The sequence below is a fragment of the Chionomys nivalis genome, chromosome 26 (genome assembly GCF_950005125.1).
Source record: "Chionomys nivalis chromosome 26, mChiNiv1.1, whole genome shotgun sequence".
Classification (NCBI taxonomy): Eukaryota; Metazoa; Chordata; class Mammalia; order Rodentia; family Cricetidae; genus Chionomys; species Chionomys nivalis.
Window position 1 is genome coordinate 14456578 of NC_080111.1, and position 27543 is coordinate 14484120.

Consider the following 27543-nt stretch of genomic DNA (forward strand, 5'->3'; position numbering starts at 1 on the left):
GGCCCAAAACAGCATGACCTACAGGGAGGACAAAGAATCTGCCTATCACTAGGAGGCAAACTGCATGCAAGAAGTCAGTAGGACAAGGCCAGGTCAAAACCGACTGTTTTCTGACTGACATTAGAGTTTGTTCTCGGTTTGTTCAGAGTCCTGCAGCGGAGTCCCATCCTTGTGAAATATGTCCTGGAAGCCCAGATGGTTTGCTGTAGACATGTTTGACTTATGAAAGTGAAAATATAGCCACCGTCAGTAGAAGCTATCCTTCCATTTTTAGTTTTGATCATGTCCCTGTCTAGCAGTGCCTGTGCCCTGATGCTGCCCAGTAGCAGCGAGCCTCCACTCCGTGGTAGCAGAGTGATCACAAGTGATACCGTAACTAAAGTAGGGTGCTCAGTAGGCTAGGGGGGGTTCGTGCTATTTTCAGTTGATGAGGGGCTTGTAGGGGATTGGACCTCATGGAAAATGACGCAGCACCGGTATTGAATTGTCTGTATAGAGTTGGACTTGCAAAGGAAAAACCGCCATTGTGGTGGGTGAGTAGATGAGTCTCCAAGTCTGTATTCTCCTTCAAAGTGGATTAGGACTCTGCAAGATAGTCCAGGGAGAGCCATTTTCATTAATGTCATCAATGGAGTGGATAAGAAACCCGAGATAGGGGTTTGATGGTGATGTAGGTTTTGTGTAAATATTAAACATTTCCTTAATCTTGACTGAAAAAAAAATGACAGAGAGCAAATGCCAGGCTTTGGATTAAGCCCTGGATTTGTTCTGCTTTCTAAGCACTGGGCATGACAGTCCTCATCTAGAATGCGCCAGAGATTCAGCTTTCCTTATTTACATAGCTTTAATACACTGTTGCTGCTCACACCTGCTAACTATAATGTCTTGCTATTGTCTGTTATCATCCTCATTGCTTGGAAAGGGAGGGAGAGGCAGGAAAGAGCAGCAGATGGACCGCTGCACATGTCTCATTGATGAGGAGGAAATTCTGTCTCGTTGAATCACCGGCCCTAAATTGTTACAGTAACCCAATACTTCTATGCACAGCAAAACCCAAAATACTTACCTTTGAGGCTGGCTTGAATAAGCCCTTCTCGTTCCAATCAGCCCACTACTTCCAGATTAACATCCCTTAAGTACTGCTGTCCTTTCTTTTTTCTATTCTAGAATATTTGCCTGCTTCCTCTTAGCCACTGAAATAAAATCCCAACATATTCCCTAAGTTTCGAGTCTCTGGCATAACCACAATGTTTTTCCATTTCACTCTTTCGCTTTGTCTCCCTAAGGAGGCAAGGTAAAGCTGAAATCTCTTATAACTATAAAATGAGAATATTCATACCTGTCTTCTCTATTTCACAGGTTGTGGTGAGAACCAAATGAGATAATGCTCAGGGAAGTGTTTTATTTGTTTAAATGATCTGTAAAAGATGAGAAGACCTCATACTCCTCCGCTTGGGCATCTATTTGGGACCTATAATCTGCCAGGCAAATGTATCTTATCGTCACCGCAACAGTAACTCTCTGAGAGATGTTTTGTTCTAGTTTCAAAGATTAAAAGATACTGGGGCACAGCAAAGTGAAGTCACTGTCCAGAGGTGAAAAGTCTTCATCAGTGGAGGAGGTATCTTTTAAGAAGGTCCTCCATTTCTGCCAGGTTGACCTAGACACTGCTCTGGAGACCCTTTGGTCCCTCCTTGTTATCCAAATTTTATTCCTCATTCATAGTCTTGCCTTCAACCTGCCCATCATTTTCAGTTCCCCCAGCCCCTAAATCATGGTGTTGATAGCATGAGAGACCCATTATATTGTCATCCGCTATTACTCTTGATTTTAAAAACATTGCTTTGCCTGTGTACAGTCACAATGTCATCAATACATCTGTTGGAGTTTGTCAGAGATGATGCCTACTGCAGAATGTTAGGATAATCTATCTTATCTCTTTATCCCTCTTACTCTATTGCTGACTGCCCATCCCTCACTATCACCGCATAGTAGCTAGCCATAGATATTTAACCATTCTTTCACTGAATGGCGAACTAGGGGGTCAATCTGGCTGAGTCTGAAGAGTCTCAACCTTGTGAGTCTCTTCTACGGGCCTTCTCTCTAGGGAGCCTCCCCACTTGCTGTGTTGTAGTTGGACCTTAAAAGCATTCTTTTCAGAACAAGAACCTTTAGACTCCCACAGTCCAGTATAACAGTCATGGCTATGATCACTAAGGAAAGCAAATGAATGGAAACAAATGCCTGACTTTATGTCACCGATCCTTCCCAGGAAATGCACTTCCGTTTTTAGAGATGAAGCAAAGGGATTAAGTAAAATTGATGCTTGTATAGAAGATCGACCTAGAGAATCGGTCTTCTTTATGAAGCTGCTGCTTCCTAAGTACAACAGGAGGGTCAAAGCCATCAGTTAACGTCTAAGAGACTGCTTGACTGCTTCTACCCCCCAGTGACCAGGGCACAACAACCTGCTGATGGCTTCAGACTGGGGTGTCTGTAGCGGACTAAAGGGGTAGATTCTAGAAGACAGTCAACTTGATGGGTACAACAGTGTTACAGCATTCTGTGTCTTTGTGTTTAATGGACAAAAAGGAGGGTGACATAGACCATAGTCTCTGAAGTTAAAAGACTAAGATCCATCAAACCCCTTTCACGTGTCCCTCTGTCTGCATGAAAGGAAGACAGATTGCAAACAAAAGAGAACCTGAGACGAGGTCCATCCACACCATGCCCTTAATCCCTCTCACAGAGGATATGGAATACAAAATATCAATAGCCAGCCTCCCTAGGAAGGCTTTTGTTTAACAGAAGCAGCCCTGAAGCCTAGACTTCTGCCCAAATGCATGCTTTTGGGTCATTTTTCCTGCTCCCAGATGCAAACCTGGAGAGGAAGACTGATGTAAATAACAAGGACCCACAAGAGACCGTTCGCTAACAAATTTTGAGTGACTCAATCTTGATGTCTAAATTGACTGTGAAATTACCAAAAGGTCATATAAAAAAAGAACCTTCAAACTCCTTAGTAGAAACACAGTCTGAGGGTAGATGGAGTTAAGATGTGGATGGGACATCCCACTTCCACTGCCGAAATCGTGACTAATATCTGACCTCTTCATAAACTTGATTACTGTTTTGTTCAACTTCATTTTTTTCCTGCCAGATTATATCCTTCGCAGTGGCAGAAGCAATCTGAATTTTCCTCTCATTTTTCCCCTGAGCTCCTACGTCAGTGAGTTCCCAATGGAATAAGAAGGGGGTGGTAACACAAAGAACGTACATAGACTCTAAAGAGTCAGTTCCATCGGGTATTGACTTCCAAGGTCAAGTGTGTCCAATTGAATCTGAAGAGATTGGACGTGGATTTGTAACTAGTAGAGCCCACGTGCACTGCAGCACAATACAGCTTCCATCTCCTTCAGTGCCATTGCTAGTCTACTCTTCGGAAATTCCTGTGGTAGGAGTTAGCAGCATCCAGTCTGTTGTGCCTGGCCTCCATGCTGCAGCTCAGTTGAGTGTTTTCTAAGATGAACTGATGTTTTTCTTCTGATTTTATTCCTAACGATTTGTGTAGTCATTGATGTGTTTCTAGCCAGTTAGTGCACAGCCTTAGGTGTTCAAATCATTATAGGATGAGTGTTTAGGAATACCTTCTGAAGGAATTTTGTATATTGGCCATGTTCCTATTTCAAATTCATACCTTGGGTTCTATATTTAACTGTAGACTTGGCCAGACACAAGAACTATCTCTTCCAAGTGTGGCCCTTGTCTGCACTTCCGTTTTCACTGTCGACACTTCACTTTGTTGTCAGCCACTCCCCTTTGGTCACATGGTAAGCACAGGAAGTAGAGGATTTGGCTTCCTGGTGACAGCAGAGCCTGAGCTGTTCCTAGGGTTGTTTCTACAGCGTTCCCTCTTGGGGGCTGATATCACAACTCCATCCTGGCACTAGCCTTGTGGGGGTTGTCCCATCTGCTCCTGAGCTGTAGAGGATACAGATGAGCACTTTTTGTTTTATGTGATTGGCTAGAACTCTGGAAGGGGGAGAAATGTGTAAGAGAACTTTTTGACTCCTGCAGTCCGTGGGAGGTAGAATGTCATGAATTCCTGGGTCTGGGCCGTTATCTGTTCGCTAGCCTAGCAACCTCAAGGTGCAGTGATAACCTCTGTCTCCTGTAGGCCTTGCAAAGTTTGGAGTCATCATGCTTTTGATCCAACCATGTGTATAGGTCCAGAAAGCAGCCTTGTTAAGTAACTTCTGTACACTCCGAGGCACCCTTTCTTCTTCTGCGACAGGGCCTTATGGGCGTCTGGAGTGTTTCATGGCAGCCCTCATTTAGGAGAAGTGCAGGGAACAAAGTATCCAAGGAGTAAGAAGGAAGGAAGATGCAGGAAAGAGACTGAGTACGCATGTCCGTGCCTCCATAGGCTGGAACATATAGACTATCAACATAGCAAATGCTGAATGAGATGGGCCACCACAGATCAAAGACGCTGTGAGAAGCCACCAACATGAGCTACCAAAAGCCTGGCTGGGAGTTGTGTTTATTAGCCGTACTTCAAAAAGCTAGTCTTCCTTAACTGGTCTCAACAGTTACAATAATTAACTTGTATTTAAAAATAATCCTCCATTATAAAGGTACTATTTAGCTGCTGTTCAGATGTGTGGGAAGGAGGATGTTGGGATCTTTTGGTGATTTGAACAAGTGACTATTTTGGTTCTGCCCCAAGACATCATTTCCCATGCCAGACAGGTTGCAATAGAATTACCTCCTACATAAGTATTAATTAATCAAAAATCAATTGATTACTTAATTACAAACAGACTCCCAGGTTCTGTCTAGTCCTATTGAGACAGTCTGGAACAGAGCCCAGGCATCTAGATTTGACATGTGTCCTAATTTATTCGAAGGCATGTCCATCCTTACAGAGGACGCTAGCAGTTTCTCATCCCTCGCTTTGGTCCTCAACGAAGATCTGTACTCAAAGAGAAAGCGGGTGGCTTCTAATTTCCAGGCACACCCCCGAGTGTGTAGGATGGTGCCTTGTGAAGCACTTCTTCCTGCATTTCCATTAGCACAATGGGCCAGAGCCAAGTCTGATGAAAAGGCTGTTCTTCTCTGTTTAACGCCACCTCCCAGGCCTGGAGCTTGAGTCCTTGCTATTCAAGAAAAGCAACATAGTGACTGCCAGCTGGGCGTTTGTAGCAAGTTGAAACCGCATGGAGTGAATGAGCAGGTAGAGAAGAGATGGAGTCATGGGACTAGCCTGTAAGCCCAGCATAGTGATAGCCTCCGGGCAGCATCAAGCATCCTTATGGTCGCTTTAGAAGGAAGGGCAGGGAATAGAGGAAACGATAGTGACAAACAGGTGGTCCCCTGATCAGATGCTAAGAGAGGGGACGTTTAGACAAGTCTGGCACAAGTGTGTCAACATGGGCCATTTCCAAAGCTATATCCAGTGTCTCCATGTCAGGGTACCTAGAGGGACACTGAGTCTTGCTGTTCTTCCTGGACCACAGGGCTGTGTATTTGCTCACAGATGCTTAGAGAAAGAAATATCCGAGTGTTCCCTGCTCACTTCACACACTTCGGTGTCACTGTAAGCCAGTGCCCGTTCCTTTCAGCTGATCCTAATGCTTCTGTGCTTTTGAATTCCTGGAAGAGGTAAGGAACAGAGGGACCCAATTCTAAGGCCGCCACCTCTGCCAGAGGCCATAGTGTCCAGGGAAGTAGCTGTGTTTATGATTTTGTCAGGGTGAGACAACTACCATTTTTCACCACCAGGAGCGGCCTACACAGGCTCTACACCTCAGTCCCCCTCTCAAGATGTTAAATGCTAAAAATGAGCTAATGCAGGCTTCTAAAACAGGCTGCTCCAAAACTGGCCTCAAGAAATAGGGGTGATGATTTCATACAAGAGTATTTTAGATGCAAGCCACATGGGGAAAGATTTGCTGTGTCTATGAGAGCAAGGGGCTTAACACGGTGCCAGGCATATAGTAATGACCCAGTATGTTTTATGTGTTGTTGTCGTCATTAAGACTTAGCTTTATACATGTCAGTAAAAAATAGGAAAGAGGTGTTCACAGGCACACAGTTCACACAAGAAGTGACTCGTGAAACATCAAATAATACACTCAACAAAAATCAATAAACCATAAATTAAAACTGCCGAGGAACTGGCCATGTTCTATTCCCTTCAGACCAAAGGAACATCTAGGTAATCCTTGTACATGGAGACTGCTCATTCATTTCCCAGCTACCCAGACCCGAATAATCACATAGAAACTATATTAACTATAACACTGTTCAGCCATTGACTCTAGCATATTCCTAGATAGCTCTTACATCTTAAGTTAACCCATTTCTATCAATCTGTCTACCGCCATGAGGCTGTGGCCTCCTGGTAAGGTTCCTAAAGTTCCATGTGTCCTTGTCCTTCGGCAGCTACATGGTGGCTCCTTGACTCCACCCACTCTCTCTATCTTTATCTCTGTTCGGATTTCCCACCTGGCTTCACTCTGCTAAGCCATTGGCCCAAACAGCTTCATTCGTCAACCAGTAAAGCAACACATATACAGACAGACATCCCACATCAAGTCCTCAAAAACCAATACTGGAGCCATGGCCAGCTTTGAAAGCTTCCTAAAGTGAGCTAGTAACTAATGCAAAAAAGAGTCCAAGTTCCAGAATGTTCACAGAGAGTCTGGCGCAGGAATTGTACTTCTAGGCAGTCCATTCTAGGGAACGGAAAAATGTATGCAAATATTTATCTATAGAGTGTTTCTCACAGTTTTCTGAAGAAAAACTCGGTAAAATACGTAAGGCACTTTGTTTGTGGTAGACAATGAAGAGTCACTGCATGGAATTTGATGTTCAATGGAGAGAAAAATGTGACTCATAATCCTTTTTCTCCTACTAAAGTACACATAGCAGAGGCTGGGGAGATCTCCCAGTCAATACAGTACTTTCATGCAACTGTGAAGATGTGAGTTCAATTCCAGAAGTAAGTATTCATTTCTAATACCAGCCCCAGGGAGGCAGAGACAGGTCATTGCTGGGACTCACACTGACCAGCCAGACACTTTTAAGAGACAGTACCCAAGGCCTTCGCATGCACAAGCATTCTCTCTCTCTCTCTGTCTGTCTCTCTCTGTCTCTGTCTGTCTCTCTCTCTCTCTCACACACACACACACACACACACTCACCATTCTCTCTCTCTCTCTCTTACTGTCACTCTGTCTCTCTCTCTCACGCACACACACTCACATTTACTCTCTCTCTCTCTCTCACACACACACACACACACACACACACTCTCTCTCTGTCTCCCTGTCTGTCTCTCTGTCTCTCTCTCTCACACACTCACACATTCTCTCTCTCTCTCTCTCTCTCTCTCTCTCTCACACACACACACACACACACACATCTATACACACACATACATATACCTGTGGATAGAATATGTTTGCATAGCTTCATCCTTCCTCAGAGAGGAATGTATAAAGAATAAGGGACACAACAATTCTTTCTGCTGTCTTCCAAACACCATACTTGGACATGAGTTGGCTTCTGAGAGCCCTTTTGTTCTCTGTGTTTACATTATAAAGTCCAATATGTAGCTTTGACATTTGAACTCCAAACCCTTGGTTTGAAGACCTCTGTCGTCTTATTCCGAAGCAGTAAAGTGACCTAAAGACCCTGCTGGAATGTCCAGGATGACGGAGGCCATTGTCTACTCGTTTCAAATTCATGTCAAATTCAAGACGATAGGCTACACCTTATTAATCTCAGACTTCAAGGTCTTCCTTAGATTAGGTAACAACCTTACTTTTCTCTGAAATTCCGTCCATCTAAAAATGGACCACATCTTTTTTCTTGGTGTGGAAATTGCATGGAATAACTGAGCAGAGGGGCTGAGGACCTACTCCCTATAGCCAGACTGCCTATGTTTAGCCTGGGTTCTAAGTCTTGCCTGCAGTCTCTCTGTGAGCATGCCCCTTCTCTCTAGCTCTCTCTTTTCCTCTGTAATAGGGAGGGGGATTACTGTGTATCCTCCACAGCACTGCCTAGGTTAAATGATCAATGCACCTGGAGTCCTTGCAGCTATGCCTGGCACACAGTAACTCTCAGTGTCTTCATCTAATTATTTGTATTGGTATTATTAGATATTTTTTACTTTCTCTTAATATGTTCTGAAAATAATAACTTGAAGTGGTTTGTTCCAGTATCTTGTTTTGAAAGCTCTCCCGAAGGACAGTAATTGCTCCTAGTTTGAGATGCTCCAAGAGCCCCAGTGAGTACCATAAACCAGAGAACACAGAACCTGGATCTATACACTGCAGTGCTTTCCACAGCTGCCTTGAAAACTGAGACAGCTGAGTGACTGTGGGTGGGTAGATCTCTAGATAGATGGTGGAGCAAGATCACGTGACATTTCACCTTGCTTCCCAGAGCCGCATCACCTTAAAATTCACGAGTTATCTCAATACTTCTTCACTCAACATGTTCAGACAGTGGTATACTGTTGGTAACAAAAACTGTAAGACATGAAGCCACAGGTAAATGTGGGCTATTATGTTTATAAAGAGAATGACAAAATGAAAAGATAAATATGTCTCTGTTTAAATACTCTTGCAAGCAACAATGCTTAGATACTAACATGACAGGTAAATGGGTGGAGGGTGTCACTGGAGGTTTCTCTCCTGCCCTCCAGTTCCCGAGTAAACACCAGAGGCTTAATATTAATTGTAAACTGTTTGGCCTATTAGAGCAGGCTTATTATTAACAAGCTCTTAGAACTTAAATTAACCCATTTCTGTTAGTCTGTATTTTACCGCGAGGCTCGTGGCTTACTGCCTCACATCTTACTTCTCCAGCAGCTGCTGGTGTTTCCCTGACTCCACCTTCTTTCTCCTTCTATCTTTGATTGGATTTCCCGCCTGGCTCTTACCTGCCTGGTTGTTGATCAGATCAGTTTCTTTATTAACCAGTGGTGATAAAACATATTCACAGCATGCAGGAGGGCATCCCACATCAGAAGGGATGCTCATGGGTCTTATTTCACAAGCCACACATTGGGCTTCTTGAAAAAACAAAAGATGCTGGTGTCAATAGAGGAGGAGCATGGCTACTTTGAGTCCAGATGGATTAGGGTTAGGGTCAGAAAAGAGCAGTGCAGACAGAGGGCCAGGAAGAAGGGAAAATGAAGTGAGGTCCATGGGGCAGTATAATCTAACAAACCCCATAGAATACAGAAAGCCTCCAAGCAGTATGGAGGCCAGCCATTCAGAGTGGAGATAATTCCCAGCAGATGAGTGTCAAGGTCTTCTACCTTACAGGGAAGGATGCTTTCATTGGAATATAGGTCCACAAAAGTCTAATTAAGCCTCAATTGTATTTAAAAACATTCACGCTTCTTAATGCTCTAAGGAACAATGAGCATGCTGCGATTTCTGTTTCTTAATAATGAGCTCACATGTTGGTAACCCTTGTAATCTACCATGGTGAAACTTCATATCAAGACACTCCTATAATAGGATAATTCAAAATTACCTTCCTTATCCTAAAAAAAAATATATTTTATCATCATCTAAATCCTAAATTACATCTATAGCTGAAGGCCTGACATTTAAAACGTCTCTGCTGATATGATAAACATTTGTTTAGGCTAACGAAAAACCACAGCAGCTGCTTTGCTCATATGTCACGATGGCATACTCATGACTCATGTTGATACAACAGTCATATATCACATGTAATGGGGAGACAGCATCCCTTCACTTAGCAAATGTTTATTTTGTCAGTCTCTGGTGCTGATACGTGTGATTATATGTGTTCATTCGAGTCTGTAATGTACCATAATGTACACATCTGCCTCTAAAACTTTTAGCAAAATCCTTTACACAAGAAGACAGTCCTATGTTCCTCGGTCAAGACATTGTCGTCTGTGCTATTAGAGCTACTCTTGCTGTCATGAAATGCCATGACCAAGCAGCTTGGGAAGGAAAGGGTTTATTCAGCTTCTGCTTCCACATCATAGTTCAGTATCAAGCCGAGTCAGGACAGTAACTCAAACAGGGCAAAAACCTGGAGGCAGGAGCTGATGCAGAGGCCATGGAGAAATACTGCTTACTGGCTTGCTCAGCTTGTTCCTAGGGAACTCAGGACCACCAGTCCAAGGATGGCACCACCCACAATGGCTGGGTCCTCCCCCATCAACCACTAGCTGAGAAAATGACCTACAACCAGATCTTACGGAGGGATTCTCTCAATTGAGGTTCCCTCTTTTCAGGTAACTCTAACTTGTGACAAGTTGACAGAAAACTAGCCAGTACAGCATCACAAGAATTATAAAATTAAAATATACTTTCATATGAAGACTGTTACCCCCCCAACATTTAGCATCCATTGATTAGACATCCCTGAAACAATTACAAGACTGTGTGATCTTCTAATCATGAACTCATTTCATCTACATTCATTATTAATATTACTAATTGAATAGTAAAGAACTGTATTTTTATGTATTTTTTCTTTTACTTATTTACTATTGGCTGTGTATTCTTCAAGAACCTTTTACCATAGGGAGGGATTTGAACCCAGGCCTCATACATGCATGACAGAGAAATTTTATGAGCATGCTACAAAACAAAGCTTAAAGTGAAATTCTTATAATTTAGCTATGTAAAAGCAAACAAACTTTTAAAAGAATTGGAAAATATATGTATAATATAGGACTTGCAAACTATTAATTTCTACAAAAAGATCATAGAGTTCTTACTAATCAAAAAATTAATACAATAAACATGAACAATTTTGTAAATAAAAATTTGCAGAAGGAATATAAAAATGGCCAATAAATATGAAAATCTACTGACTCCTATTTATAATAAAATGAAAAATTAAATGGAGAAGTATTTTTAAAAATTAAATAAGACACTGATTTCACCAGTCGGTGGTGGTTCACACCTTTATCCCAGCACTCGGGAGACAGAGTAGGTGGATGTCTGTGAGTTCGAGGTTAACCTGGTCTACATATACATAGTGGGTTCCAGGAGAGGCTCCAAAGCTACACAGAGAAACCCTGTCTCGAAAAACCAAAATAAAGGGGCGGGGGAGAAAGGAAGGAAGGAAGGAAGGAAGGAAGGAAGGAAGGAAGGAAGGAAGGAAGGAAGGAAGGAAGGAAGGAAGGAAGGAAAGAAAAGAGAAATTGATTTCATCAAACTAAAAGTTCATCATGTTTAGGATTGGTAAAGTTAAGGAAAATTTCATTCTTATATACAACTGTTATAAACAAATTCAGTGCATGATTTTTTAAAAGAAATTTGATAATATTTATCCAATTTTATCTGTCCATATCCTTTTACCCTGAAATAATTCTACATGCACTTATTTAGCCTATAGAATTGGATATTTATAACAATAGGTGTATGTTGCATTTGTAAGAAATGACTCAGATAACAAAGCTAGACACAATGATCGGCTCTCCACAAAGGACCAGTTAAATCACGACGAATGTACTGAGTGAAGTGATGTGTCACCATAACAAAGATACTGTTATAGAGCTGGAAAGATGACTCAGAGGTGAAGGGCACTGTCTCCTCTTTTCAGAAGACACAATACCCACATGTTGTGTCACAACCGGTAGTAACTGCTGTTCTAGATCTGTTACTGAACATGCAGGCAAAACACTCATACATATAAAATAAAAATAAATAGTAAATAGGAATTAAATTAAAATTTCAGAAGGATGCTATTGTGGGTTTGGATATAGCTCACTTGGGATCTTCACTCTCTGGGATGCCAAAGCCCTTGGGTTGATTCCCAGTACCCCATAAGCACAGGAACACACACCTATAGTCCCTGAGGTAGGGAGACAGAAGCAGAAGAATATGAAGTTCAAAATCCTCCTTAGTTACCTAGGAAACCATAGAGCAGCCTGAACAACAACAAGACAATGATAATGTGCATATAGACCCAAGATTACACGGCATTAGTGACGTAAACGAGTCATGGGTTACTTTGCAAAGAATCCAAATGATTCATAAATTATTAGCAATGGTTATTCTGGAAAGTAGAACTCAAAGAGTGAACATTTATCCTCCCCTCATCCTCATGGTTGGAAAGAGATGATGAGATTGTATTTTAAATACCGAAAGATTTAAGTACCCACTATACCCCCCTCATCCATCTGGATAGATTCCTCTCTGGACTCAAGAACTTTTCATGCCTCAGCATAGTCAAATGAACAGCAACTGGAAAGAACAGCCGAAAATGAATTTCCTTCTTTATTTTCTTCTAATTTATGCTTTATTCATTTTGAAACTTTTTAAATTACAGTAAATCTAGCCAAAAGAACCCAGTTCTCAGATTAAATAGACATTTTCAGTCTTGCTCTTAAGATGTCCTCTCTGGGTACTTGTGGCTGCTGAGCGGTTGCTTCATTGTGAGCCACCGTCCTGATTTTCTGCTTCCTTGTGAGTACCGTCCTGATTTTTACTTCAAGTGCCAGGTCTTTGTACTAGTAAAATGATTCAGCCAGCAAAGACTCTGCCACCAGGCCTGGTGACCAGGGTTTGGCACATGGAAGGGAAAGACCCCTCCCTCAAGTAATCGTTGTCCTCCCCACATGTGCTGTATTACATGTGAGCCCTCAGGGGCAAGCATACATACACACACACACACGCACGCATGCACGCACACGCACACACACATACACACACCAAATCTTAGCCTTCCCTCAGGCCTGTGGCAGCAGATCTCCTGCTTCTTTGTTTTGAATTTGCAACCCCAATTGTTTGCATAGATCTCTCTTCTAAACTGCGGAAGAGTTGGATATATCCCATCATGCACCAGTCTTCTCGTTGTGGGCCACTGTGGGCCCCTTAAATTCATCAAGTCCAAAGCTGGCTATAGATGAGCTCCTCTGAGGCAGAGCCAAGACCTGGAAGTCTTTCATCTCTCTAATGGGTCTCCAAAAACAGACCAGAGGATGGCTGCATGTGTGCTTGTATGTACGTATATGCATACATACCAGTGAATGAACGATTTGTTCAGTTACTAGGGCATGTGCTCGGACAGTTGTGGTCCTAAAAAACTCACGTGATCTCTGGGGCCTGTTCTGATACTTGCTTTGGTATATCTGTTGAATTTTAAAAGCTGTCTAGGCTCGCATCCTTTGTGTTTTATTTTTTTAATTCACTATGTTAGTAACCCTTTCAAGATCACACATACAGAGCCAGACTTCAGTCCTGGGTGTGAACCTCACAGCCGTCACGCCTATGGCGTGGTGAATTAGAGTAGCACTAAGCAGCCCTCAATACACACTGGTGGTGGAGCAGCGGCGGGGCTGTGTCCCGCCACCCGGCTAGCTTTACCCGGAATAATTACACACAAACTGTATTCTTTTAAACACTGCCTGGCCCATTAGTTCCAGTCTCTTATTGACTAGCTCTTACATATTGATCTAACCCATTTCTAATATTCTGTGTAGCACCACGAGCTGGCTACCAGGAAAGATCTTAACCTGCATCTGTCTGGAGTGGGAGAATCATGGCGACTGACTGACAGGCTTCTTTCTCCCAGCATTCTGTTCAGTTTACTCCACCCACCTAAGGGTTGGCCTATCAAATGGGCCTAGACAGTTTCTTTATTAATTAACCAATGAAAGCAACAGATTAGAAAGAAATCACTCCCACATCAACACACGGCATAAACTGGGCATGCCCGGGGCGGCAGAGGGGAGGTGGGCTGGTAACCTGGTCTACAGTGTGTCAGGGACCCTGTGAAAACAGCTGAACACAACGGATCTGTTCACTCCTGTCAGCTCCGCCTCAGAGCGCTTTTAAATGGTCTCTTATATTTAAGATCATTGATGTGAAAAGAAAGGTTTCTTGTCTGTAGCATGTACAGAAAATCCATCCAGAAGGTAACTCCCAACTCTAAATGGACACCCTCAGTTTCCCAGTGCCGCTGGCACTCCTTTCCCTTATCACTGACGCTTTGCCAGTGAACTGGCCAACGGCACAGATTGGCAGGGCTGTTAGCCCCGGTCCATGGCTGGCTGTTCCACTTACTCTGTCCTTGATTTTATGACCCTCTGGTTCCTCTTCTACAGAAGGCTGGTGATGATGCTGTGGAATTGTGGTACTGCCTCATAGGAAGTGACGTCATGTGGACTTATTGGTTGTCTTTCTCATTGCTACCACCAAACACCTGTCAAAAAGAAAATAAGTAGAGGAAGAGTTTTGTTTCGTTTTGTTTAACCGACAACTTGAAGCCGCAGTCCACCCTGGCAGGTGGTGGATCTCTGTGCGTGAGGATGCCGAGAAAGGGGTGGCGGAATCATTTGAATCTGTGTTCGTTCTGAGCCCTTGATACCATCACATTCAGGGTGAGGCGTCTCTCCTAAGCATGCCAAAAGATGCTTCCTAGCTGATTCTAAATCCAGTCAAGCTGACAATGGACGTCTAACTGTCACCCTATGTGAAGTCATTTGGTTATCACAGTACCACGCTATTTGGACATGCAATCACTCTGGAGTACCTCTCTTCTCACCTGGTACCGCACCTGTTTCAATAAGTCGCTATTTGCTAGCAAGAGTCTAACTTCTCTCCTGATCATGTTTTCTTGTTCAGATAACAATGTCATTAGGATCCCCCTCGCCCCTTGTGCAAAATTATCAATAGCTCCCTCTTAGCAAACCAGTCCATTCAAAATGTAAAAGCACCCACAGTCTAACGTCAACACAACTTCCCGGCTTTACCTTTCAGACTCATCAGGGATCTCTGTGCTTTTTGTTCTTGTAGAGGGCGAAAGGAATGTTAGCTTACACATGAAAATGGCTCACCCTGAATGGTCTGGATGCTCTCAGACTTCTTAGTGCTAAGAAAGAGATCCTGCCCACAGGATCCTCAGACAAAGCTAGGGACGTGCAAATTTTGAGTGTTTCCTACGTGCCAAAAAAGAAGTTTAAATTGACCCCCACATACTTAGGAAACTGAGTCATAGAGAGAAGTCTAAGCCACTTCACCACATCCCTGTTTTCTTACAGCATTGACAAATTCTCTACCCCTGAGCTACACTGTAGCCCATCCATCCTTCTTGATCAACTGTGTGTATATTTTAGGAACCTTCTTTAAATGCCACTCATATAATTTTGCCACTCCTCCGCATGTGTCTCAAATTGTCCCTACTCCCCTTGTGCCTGACGTATGCAGACTATGCCTGTGTCGTGAGAACATTACATAGAGCCAGCATTAGCTGCTATGCTGTGTGCAGGTCCCAAGATCCCATCATTAATGTCTGCCACATTTTTTCGTGACCTCCTCCCGACCTCTTCGGCATCCTTGTTTTCATCCATGCCATCCTTTCCTCGTCTTCGCCACCATCAACTCTCGTCCAAGGTCTTGTCTGATGCTAATACCGTGGCCCTCGTGGCCCAGATCACTTGTTGAGTTCCCCTTCTTCCACTTTCTCTTTCTGCCCTCGACCCACAGATGTATGCTCTTTACATAAAAAGGAGATGCTTAGGGCCAGCTGTGACTTAGGGAGAAGTCTCTCCAGCTGGAGGTGTAGCTCAGTAACAGCATGGCCCGCGCTTCTCCAGGGGTCTGGTTTTGATCCACAGCAATACAGAAGGCAGGGAGAAAAATAAAACAGGTGAGAAGGGGGATAAATTCTTTCAACAGACAACGCCTGAAGAAAAAGAGTCAAGAAGATCTATTTAATGGCTTCACGACCGAATCTGAAGTTCTATCATTCCGTCCTATCTAGCATCCTAAGACTTACCCCTTTTAAGTGCCCCGTTTTGTTTTGAGTGGTTGGTTTCTGTCTCTCCTCACCTAATTGTCAGAGGCTAAAGAAAATGTGGACAATGCTTCACACAGTTTCTCTGTTTCGCAGAAGACACTGAGGCTCAGATGCTAAATGACTTATTCAGTTATACATCCATTCGCAACTAGAAGTGTCCTACGTGTTCAGAAAATGAAACCTTAGTCTGGAGTGCTTCGTTTTCATGGCAACAGACACGATTTTCGGAGAACAACAAGCACACATCTAATCCACCAGCCTGGTAATAGTAGGTACAGTGTGTTTCAGCTTGAATAGAGATGATTGCAAAGAATCGAAGAGCAAATGTGCCAGCTGTCAGCCTTGTTGAGAATGCTAATACCAGGCACCTCCTTCTCGCAGGTCCTCCACTTTATTCTTGGTAAACATGAACTCGTACATCACTCCTGCCTCCTTAATACTGACGGCGGCTGTAAAGAAGAAACAGTGGCGCTGCCTCCTTAAACCTAGGCACCAAATCTCCTTTTTGATACATTGCCACCACCATGGTGCATCCCGAGTCTAGAAGAGAAAACATATTATTTGCACAATATTGTTTGCTTCCCCCCACAAGTCCTGATTTAAACATATATACAATTTATTTTATATATTTAAATTGTGTATATGTTTAAATATACAATTTATATATGTATAGTTTACATTATAAGCAGGCATAGTATCACTAGTATTACTCTGGCAGAACATTTACCACATAACCTGTATTAAATATTGCAGCAAAAAGTCACTCAAATTATGGCCAATAAACAAAGTCTTCTCTTCTTTTTTTTCAATTAGATTTTATTTATTTATTGTGGACAGGAACAGGATGTGTGTGCCACAGGATGTGTGTGGAGGTCAGAGGACATCTTGCAGTAATAGGTTTTCTTCTTCCTTCCTCATGTAGGTCCCAGGGATTAAATTCAGGTTTTCAGGCTTAGAAGCAAACACCTTTACCCACTGAGCCATCTTGCTAGTTCCAAAAGTCTCTTAGCCTGCAGTTGATCTAATAGGAAGTACTGGTTCGGTGAAGCATGCCCTGGGTGCTTAAGAGACGTGTCTAATGATGTCACACATTTACAAACATTAGTGCAGATCATTACCCCATGAATACATGTAGAATATAATATGAAATATTTTAGGAGACTCCTCCGGAAGGAAGACAAATAACGAGTTATGGAAGTGCCCGGGAGATGGAAATTAATGCTCCTTGAACTGCAGACACTGCCCTAAGGTGGACCTCCAGTTCCTCTGACTTCTTGCCTATGGTACAAGGGCAGGAAGCCCTTGACTCACTTCTGGACCCATAATGAACATACCTGCGTTCCTCAGTAGATGTTCTATTTGTATTCGCTCTCTGGGAGGTTCAATGAAGTGCACATGAAGCAGAAAAGCCCTGTGCACCTTTTGGGTTTGCCCTTTCTGCCCTTCTTCTCTGGGCACACCCCTGTGCACCCTCTGTGTTCCCTTCCTAGCCTTCTTCTCTGGGCACACCCTGCACACCTACTGTGTCCCCTTCCTGACCTTCTTCTCTGGGCAAACCCCTGTGCACTCTCTCTGTCCCCTTCCTGGCCTTCTTCTCTGGGCACACCCCTGTGCACTCTCTCTGTCCCCTTCCTGGCCTTCTTCTCTGGGCACACCCCTGTGCACCCTCTGGGTTTACTCTTCCTGCCCTTCTTCTCTGGGCACACCCCTGCACACTCTCTGTGTCCCCTTCCTGCCCTTCTCTGGGCACACCCTTGACAACATTCTGAGCTTATTCCCCACATCCTGCCATAAGCATCAGCTCCCAGATGAGATGGGGGAATAACATCAAGCAGATGTAGCTAGGCTTCCTTGCCGGCTTCCTCATCCCCACCATGTACCTAATGAGGGACTTTATCTCTTTATGTTACAGTTTGAAATTTGTAAAATAGGGAAATTGACAGTACTTATCACACTGAATTCTTCTAGTGATTTTGTGAATTATTAGATACAAAGAACATCAGCAGGATGTCTGAAACATCAAGTTTTACATTTCAGTGCAGCTCAATAACTAGCCCATTGGCAGGTATTTTGTAGGACTAGTTCAGGAGTTTCAAAGACTTTGATGATCAGTCTTAGTAAGCACCTAATATAGCATTCATTACCACTGTTACTAGACTTAGGAGCCATAGCCTAGGCTCCACAAGCCAGGTTCATCTACCCATCCTTGATAAGCCAACTGAAATAGACAAGTTAGTAGCTAAAGACCAAAAATAGGAGAGACTAAGTTTTCAATAGTCTGATAACCAAAGTGAGGGGACATGACAGTTTTCCTGGAATGTCCTTTCCTTACCAGGCCAGTTACAGGACATCTTTGTGTGTTGATTGTATGTTTACACCATTTCATTTGGTCATTTATAGATGTTGGTCCAAAACCAGAAAAAAAGATGAAATTCATGGGTGATGATGATAATTCTAGAGGACCTGGGGATATAGCCAGATATATATAAACAGAGTGTTTATCTCACAGGCATGAAGCCCTGGGTTTGAGTTCCAGCATGCCATAAAATCTGTAATCTTAGCACATGGAGGGTGGAAGCAGGTCAGAAGTTCAAGGTCTTCCTGCACAGCAAATTCAAGGTCAGCCTGGGCTACGTGAGACTTTGTCTCAAAATGATAAAAATAAAATATAAAGCAATTTTAAAAAACGGATGCTAGAAAACTTGCAAACCAGTTTCCTGGGGAAAGTAATGCCCACTGCCATTTCCTTGGCTCTCTGGCTGGAGCCCAGGTGTCGGGAGAAGAGAGTGAAGTATGTGTCTGAGTCCCTGGAGAAGGAGATTTCCTCACACATGCTTTGGGAAGTAAAAAGAGAGTCACCCTGAAGGACTCAGCAAATGTCGGCTTTGTTTTCATTTACAATAATAATGGCCATGGTCCTTTCATACAACCCGGGAGTGGATGGCCAAGCTCCATACACAGCAGCAATAAATAAGGATGGCTTCTCTTCATTGCCACATGGGTGATGACCCTGAGGAGTTGAGGCCAAGGTACATGTGCTGTGTGACTTCTTACCATTCCTGTGTGAAAACTGTCCTTATCTGAGGCCAGCAGACCCTTTGCTGTGGAAATCATTATCTCCTGCGCACTGGCTCAGATTGGAATTGCACGCACTGTCCTGCCCACTCCTGACAGATGGCAGGGAGCCCAAACCCTCCATATGCTGCTCTGTTCTCTGGGAAGGCACGGGCACGCAAGCTGGCTTGGCACGTGCTACTGTAACCGTGGGTGTCTCTGAAGCAGCCAGCGTCACTGCCCTGGGCGAGCTGGCAGTAATCACCCAGGGTTGCTGCAGAGTGAGCATATTCCAAGGTGGCCAATGTTGGGAGCAAATCAAGCCCTTGGGTGTTGGGAGATTAGTCTGTCAACATCTTTGGGGATTTTCATTATTTCCCTTATCAGAGGGGATCACAAAGAGGTGCAGTGTAGATTTCTATAGTATTTGTTTCTGCTGTTGGGCATCTTGCCCCAGCAGACAACAGGGAATTTTCCACTTTCACTGACTTTCAGTCTTTTTCGAGGTCTAAGGTTTTCCTAGTGTGTATTGTTGCTGAAGGTGGTACCTGGTTTTCAGATACTTCCCACAAAGTGAGCTTTGGAAATGCTGACCTGAAGGAAACTGATACTTCGGAAGTAGCATGGGAGGCTGCTTTATCCCTTGTCTTGCTTGTTGGCCCTCTTTGCAATCCTCATTTTCCAAAAGCAAACATTCTGCAGGTCCCAGAAGCCCCAGCCTGCTCCACCTCCCAGTGAGACTGGAGTTTGCCTTGTGGTTAGGTTCAGTCTCATTCTTTTCTGATCTTAGTTGCCTTGAGAGTTGCAATTCAGCCACACGCCTCTTAAACTTCTCTGTGGGGACTGCCGTTGTATAAGTCGCCCGCAACGTTAAGTCTCAGTAAAGCTCAGTCCGAAGAGATTTAGGCTCCCTTCTTCTTGCACATAGCTATCACTTCTGACCTAATGAAATTCAGTTCATGAAAAGTCATGTTTAAAGAGTCATAGTCTCACCAGCAAGAAAACTAATAAGAAGGAGAAAATGAGCAAAACCTTGAATATGGTGTTTTCAAAGAGGGCATATGAATGGCCAGTAGACATGTGGGAGTAAAGTGCTCTCAGCACCCCAACAGTCGTGGGGCTCGTGGAAATGGAACCAAAAGCCACAGTGAGGGGTCACTTCCCACTTGTGAGAGCAGCTATTACTTTTACTAAAAAGTAAATCTTATAAAGATGAGGAGAAAGGGGATCTTTATACCTTGTAGAGAAGAATAAATTAATGCACCCATTGTAGGAAAAGTGGCATCAAGGTTCCTCAAAAAAGTTAATAATAGCCGGGCGGTGGTGGCGCACGCCTTTAATCCCAGCACTCGGGAGGCAGAGGCAGGCGGATCTCTGTGAGTTCGAGACCAGCCTGGGCTACAAGAGCTAGTTCCAGGACAGGCTCCAAAACCACAGAGAAACCCTGTCTCGGAAAAACACACACACACACACACACACACACAAAAAAAAAAACCAAACAAAACAAAACAAAAAAAAGGTTAATAATAGAATTCCCATATGATCCATTTAACACCACTTCTGCACACATACCCAAATAAAATGGAACTGTGTTGAAGAAGTGTCTACATTCCCAAGTCCACTGCAGTACACAAGCACAGATGTGAAATCAAACTAATGAATGAATAGACAAAAGAAATGTGAAACACACACACACACACACACACACACACTGCTACCACTGAACCTTTTAAAAGAGGAAATCCTGGAATTTGCATGGATGACACTGGACATCATGATAAGCAAAGTAAGACAGGCATGGAAAGAGACATATTCCTTGAGACCATTTACATATGGTATAGAAAACTGTTGCATTCCTAGAAAAGCTTATGAAATAAACAATGGTTTTCAGGGCCTAAGAAGGAAGGGGTGGGAAGAAGTTAGTGGAAGGACCCAGTTTTGTTAGATGTGATGAATAAACACGGAGAACTATTGGACAACATAAAGACTGCAGTTAACAATGTAAACAGGAAAATCACTAAGAATGAGGGCACATATTTTCTCAAAAATAAATGGTAGGTAGATAAGCACAATTACCTCTGAGTGGCAAAGAGAAGAAATCTTGGTACCAATTGGAAGGGAAGACTTATTAACACACACACATACATATATATATATATATATATATATATATATATACATGTATATATATATATGTGTGTGTTATACACACACACACACACATAACTATGTTTATTGGTTATACTACATGCTCCACAGCATGCAGCGCCCATGGAGGTCAGAAGGGGGTGTCAGGTTCTCTAGAACATTCAGTTGTAAGCCACCATGAGAGTGCTGGGAACCAAACACAGGTCCCCTGCACGAGCAGCAAGCGCTCTTGACCACTGAGCCATCTCTCCAGCCCAGCTGGGAAAGGCTTTTACTTAAGGTAGAGTTGGTGTGGAGTTGCGCTTTGCATGGTTGTGACGCAGACACAAACAAGGGAAGAAGCCTTTATTCGTATATCGTTTCCGAAGTCCTAGTCCATCCTTGTGGTGATGGTGAGGTTGAGCAGAGCGTTTCAGTGCATGGCACAAGGAGATGGAGGGAAGGAGGGAAAGAGGGATGGAGCAATGGAGGGAAGGAGGGGATTGCCTGCATCTTGCTAGCTGCTTTCTCTTCTCTTTGAGGACCTTTGAGGCCTCAGCTTGTGAAATGAGGTTGCCCACACCCAGGGCAAGTTTCTTCTCCTCCCTTTAGTCCTCTCTGTCTCCCTCCCTCCCTCCCTCTCCCTCCCCCACCCCTCCCTCTCCCCCTCCCCTCCCCCTCCCTCTCCCTCCCTCTCTCTCTCTCTTTCTCTCTCTCTCTTTCTGAACCTCCACACATATATACCCAGAGATGCGCCTTACTTACATCCTGGGCTCTTCTCAGTCCCGTTGAACCGATAATCAAGACCAGCCATCACATTACAAGAGTAAAATGTAGTCTCTTTTAGTTCATACTAGCAATGAGTTTTCCACTTTTCACTTATTTGAATACGATTCTTTTGGCTTCTTCTTAGGGGGAGTCATCTTTATTATAATGCTTTTAGGCAAGTAAGCCATATGGTGGTAGATTAAGGAGAGAACATTTTTTTCAGTCACAGTATATTCATAAATAGAAGGCTAACTCAAGAGGTAAATTTAGCTTAAGGAGCAACACTAATGAGAATTTGAACCATAAGATATTTTTCTCCTTTCAGTTAAGGTTTGACCTATTTTAGAATTTTGGTCCAAGTCCAAAAGAATATATATTGTTTTTTTACCCAGCAATAGAAAGAGCAATTGTTTTCTCTATTTATTAATCAGGCTATGAAGAACAAAAGGTAAATTTGTGCCTCCTAAGTAAAGCTCAGGTGCCTTAATAGGCCATTCCGGGTTCTAAATAGAAGCTATGTTTAATAGAAACATTTATCACTTAACTGAGAACTCCATAGAAAACTTCCTGCAAAGAATTCCAAGTAGTGCTTCCTGTTAATGAGCCCTCCTAGAACCACAGAGGAACCGAAGACTATGGAACCATATAGCTATAACCGCCCTAAGGATGTCCAGTTCCATGATCCATTTCAGAAACCTTTTTGTAAGCAAAAGTTCCTTGGAAGTGAGTGTGTAATGCATGACTGCAATCCCAATAATAGGGAAGCTGAAATGGCAAGGTCGAAAGTTCAAGGCTATTCTGGCTCTGCAGAGAGACCCTAGCTCAAAAGAACTGAAGGGTGAGGGTCTTTTTCAGGGATAGAGTACCTGTCCAGCATGGACAAGATCTTGGGTTGGATGCTTAGCATTGCAAATAAAATGTAAAGAGAAGTTTACACAAGAGGCCGAGAAATAACCAAGCAAGCACGATGATGAGATAGAGATCTCCAACTTGATTTCTCTAGCTCTTTGAACTTGACAGAAGCTCTTTACAAACCAGAAGTCTAGCCTCATCTCAGACTATTTTTAAAGCCCAGAAACAGACATAAGAAGGAGACTTGACTTGCTCACACTTACCTGCCTCATCTTGGAGCAGAGTCCCCTGTGAGCTGGGATGCTGACAGGCATCTGAGGTGTTTTAAAGTTGCCCTATCTCAAATGATAAAGCATATTAAGTAATAGCACTAGAGTTGTTGGGAATACAAGAAATTACATTTTGGTTTATTAACGCTCAGATAGTCATGCAACATGGATAACGATCTTTTCTTTTCAAAATATAGATGGGCCCGAGCAGAATAAAATATCTAATAGTTAATTGCAGATTTTAAAACTATGTATCCATGGTTTGAAGATGTCAGCATATCAGCTGGAAGCATGGTAGATATCGAGTGCATTGTTATCCTCAGCATGCGCTGAACCATGTGTTAACTTCATGGTGAGCAGTATTCGACCAGCCCAGCACCTTATAACTGAGCAAATGCCTCCTTGGCCATTCTGAGTGGTCTGCGGGTCAGTGGTCACACCTGTGAAATATGTGTCTCCACAGAGAAGCAGCTCGGGCTAGTAATGATCCCTCTTGCTCTTTTTTGCACACTTGCTACTTCTTATCCCTATCACCCACCCTCAGAGAAGGGGGGGTTAGTTTTTGTATGATATAATATATGCAGAATCAGTTCATCCAACAAATATCTGTTGAGTACCGCTGATTAGCTGAACACTCGGCCGGGAACAAACAAATGCACATTAAGATTCAGAATTCATCCTAAAGGATTAGACAGGACATAGCCAACTGTTCCCAGTGGGGCACAAAGTAGGTTTCTAGGGAACTTCCTGGTTGCCAGGCAGAACACCAGTTTACCTGAAGTCATTCTCCACCCACAGCTTTCTAATGGCCTTGCCCTGCCTGTGCTCACTTACGGCTTTCCAACTCACAGCTGGAGAAACTAAACTCTTGAGCGTTTCACTGCCTCATCCTCAAGCAATTCATGGGTCAAAACCAAGATTAGCAGTGTGACTCCCTGTTATTCCCACAAGCAATGATACCTGTAGGTATTTTTTTTTTCCAGTTTAGGTCTTTTATGTCTTTTGTACATCAGGCCATGAATTCGTAGGGAATGGGCTCCAGCAGCTCAGGCTCCTTCCCGTTAGTCCTCACAAAGTGTGCTTCTCTGGGTGGAGCAGGCTGGCACTTCAGCTGAACCCAGGTGCCCTTCTCTTTGGCTTCCTTTTTCTTCTGGTCATTCTCCTTCACCCGTTTCAGGAAGCTGTCTCTGCTCTTCGAGTGCTTGATGTGTTCAATCCGCACAGTAATTTTCTTGGCAAGAATCTTGCCCTTAACTTGCTTGTTTACAATGGTGCCCACAGCATGCTGGGTGACACTGTAGACTCTTCCGGTTTTGCCATGGTAACATTTATGGGGCATTCCTTTCTGAACAGTGCCCATTCCCTTGATGTCTACAATATCGCCCTTCCTGTAGATTCGCATGTACGTGGCCAAAGGAACAACTCCATGTTTCCTAAGGACCTAGAGAACATATAGCGAGTGCCCCTCCTCTTTCCCTTTATGTTTGTCATGTTGGCGAGTTACTGAAAGATGGCTACCGCAGCTGTCTCCCTGAAGGTTTTAAAGCACTCATGTCCCATCTCTGCCAAGCCTTGCCTTAGTGCTCACTTTCATACTCTATCGATGCCACCAGAAAGATTCCTATTCTGATTTCACCAATACTTTCATAGGTTTGGAATATGAGTATCTCTGCAAGCCTTCTATTCTATCTAGGAGGGTGTGAGTCACTCCACTGAGGCTTGATGCACACACAGCTCCCTAATCAACTTCTCAAAGCTGTGTAGGCAAACACCGGAAGATGATAAAGATGCCTAGTCACCCATGGTCACTCATGCTGCCATTGTTCCAAGAAGCTATTGTTAGTTTTAATTGGTTCAGAGTCCACTACGAATATTTTGAAACTATTATCCACCTAAAGTCATAGAGTCAAACACTTGGCTTTTGTTTAATTTATCTTATTATCCAGTTTGAATTTAGCCTGTAAGAAGCAACAGAACTTAAAAAAAAAAAAAAAAACCTATCTCTTTTCATTTTACACACCATCCCAGTTCCCACTCCCTCCCCTCTTCCCTTTCCCTTCACCCACCCCCCCACCCCACCCCCATCCACTCCTCAGATAGGGTAAGGCACATTGCTTTGGAGAAGGTCCAAGGCCCTCCCTACTATACCTAGGCTGAGCAAGGTATCCATCCAAAGAGAATAGGTTCCCAAAAAGCCAGTACATGCAGTAGGGATAAATCCTGGTGCCACTGCCAGTGGCCCCTCAGTCTGCCCCAGCCATGCAACTGTCAACCACATTCAGAGGGACTAGTTTGGACCTATACTTTTTCCTTCCCAGTCCGGCTTGTGTTGGTGAACTCTCATTAGCTCAGATAAACTGTTTCAGTGGATGAACCCATTATGGTCTTGACCTCTTTTCTCATATTCTCATTCCTTTTCAACTGGACTTTGGGAGCTCAGCCCAGGGCTCTGCTATGGGTCTCTGCCTCTGTTTTCATCAGTGAAGCAACAGAGCTTAATGGCTGAACATGTTAACAATTGGTTTTTTAAAAAACAAAAATTCAACCACATTTAGTGCTTTTCCTTAAAACACTAAAATTCTCTCTCAACTTCCTGTCATTCTAGGGTGGACTCTGCTAACAGAGATTGTCAGCAATTGTATTCTGTCTTCGTTTCTTTGAGAACAGAGATGTGGGGGAGAAGCTCTGGTTGAGCATAAGACAGCAACTGCAATCTCTGCCTTTGTGTGGTGTTAGCATTCAGATAAAGGCATGGCAGTGTGCATGTACACTGGGAATCGGTGTTTTAGCTAGTCTTTAAGAACAGCTAAAGCCGGGCGATGGTGGCGCACGCCTTTAATCCCAGCACTCGGGAGGCAGAGGCAGGCAGATCTCTGTGAGTTCGAGACCAGCCTGGTCTACAGAGCTAGTTCCAGGACAGGCTCCAAAGCCACAGAGAAACCCTGTCTCGAAAAACAAAAAAAAAAAAAACAAAAAAAAAAAAAAAACAAAAAAAAAAAAAAAAAAAACAGAACAGCTAAGAGTGCTGGAAAACACGCGACATTTTTTCATTCTTATGGTCTATTACCAGTGAGCTTTTAATCATGAGAAAGCAGCAAACAGTGACTTCCTGTCTCCATACTGTCAGAAAGATCACTCCCAAGAATTTCCCATTGAGCCCAATAGAACTATCAGAGATGAAGAACGCTACAGTTTATCCCTGTGGAGCCTGACTTTCCACCAGCACTAAAGATGTTGAGGGGACATATTTCTCCCAGGAAACTCAGAGCTGGTTAAGCACACCACAGTATGATTATCTAGTCAAGAGGAAAAGCTTATGTGTGCAATGCCTATCTCTAATATAGATTATGTTCGGCATTCTCGTGGTAAACAGAAATATAAAATTACCAAAAAGGCACCTTTGCGAGTGTGCAGCGTAAAGCAAACACCGCAGCCTGTGAGTGATACACTGAAGGACAGCTGGAGGAACTGGCTGCCTCTGCCTCCCAAATTCTGGGATTAAAGGCGTGCACCACCACCGCCCGCCAAAAAGGTAATTTTTTAAAAAAATATGACCGCTGAAGCATGAGTTAAACAACGACAGTAGCTGCTCAGCCTCATATACTGTTGTAAGTTTAGGACTTTTCATATAATGTATTAAAATTATGTTTTTCTTAATTCAAAATCAAATGGTAAATACGAATGGTACATTTAAGGATGTTTTCTGGTTAGGAAAAAGAGGGTTAGAGGATATATCAAAATACTTTCTTTATCACCTCTTAAGATGGCAAGCAAAAAAACGGTAATTTTTTTGTTTTGTTTGTTTTTTTGTTTTTCGAGACAGGGTTTCTCTGTAGCTTTGGTGCCCGTCCCGGAACTAGCTCTTGTAAACCAGGCTGGCCTCAAACTCACAGAGATCTGCCTGCCTCTGCCTCCCAAGTGCTGGGATTAAAGGCGTGCACCACCACCGCCCGCCAAAAAGGTAATTTTTTAAAAAAATATGACCGCTGAAGCATGAGTTAAACAACGACAGTAGCCGAGCTAGAGTGGACAGGAAGCTCTCAAGGCCTCAACCCTGCACAAAGGTTTACAGACAACTAAGGCGTGCTGAGAGCAGGGGAAACACAAACAAGTACATACAGACAGAGCAGGTCGGCTTCGTGTTAAGTATATGTATGTATGCACATACATCCATACATGCATGGAACAACTAATGAGGAAAGAGCCCACAGTTTGAAGAGAGCCACGAGGAGTACGTGGGAGAGCTTGGAGGTAGGGAAGGAAAGGGGAATAACATGATTGTGTTATAGTCCAGAAAATAAGTGATTAGAATAAATAAAAGTACATAGGCCCTTCTGTGGAAGTGACAGCCGACCTGAAGCAGGCATCAGACACCACAGAAACGTCATTTCTCAAGACTGGTGAGGCTTCTCAGTCGCAGGCAGCCAGAGCTGAGACCGAACCTCTCTAATCGTGCGCTGCTTTCAAGGCGTTGACTCAATAATGAATAGCCATAGTTTTTAATTCTCATATATCAGTTGCCTCTAAAGACGCATAATGAGATCACTTATACTTGCTAACTAGGTTGCACGCTCCACTGCCACTCTGGCCCTCTGTCCCACCACACTGGCTCTGCATGCCCTGTTCTTGTCACTTTGCCCAGGAGCCAAGCGAGCAGAGA

At 43.4% G+C, this 27543-nt stretch overlaps 1 protein-coding gene and 1 pseudogene across 4 annotated transcripts in view; one reads left to right on the forward strand and one right to left on the reverse strand.

Annotated features, from left to right (window-relative positions):
* The window catches only part of Dlgap1 (DLG associated protein 1), a 763362-nt gene that overhangs the window by 406531 nt on the left and 329288 nt on the right, over window positions 1–27543 (forward strand). The gene's annotated exons all lie outside the window — the stretch shown is intronic.
* Window positions 23893–24374, reverse strand: LOC130866713 (60S ribosomal protein L21-like; annotated as a pseudogene).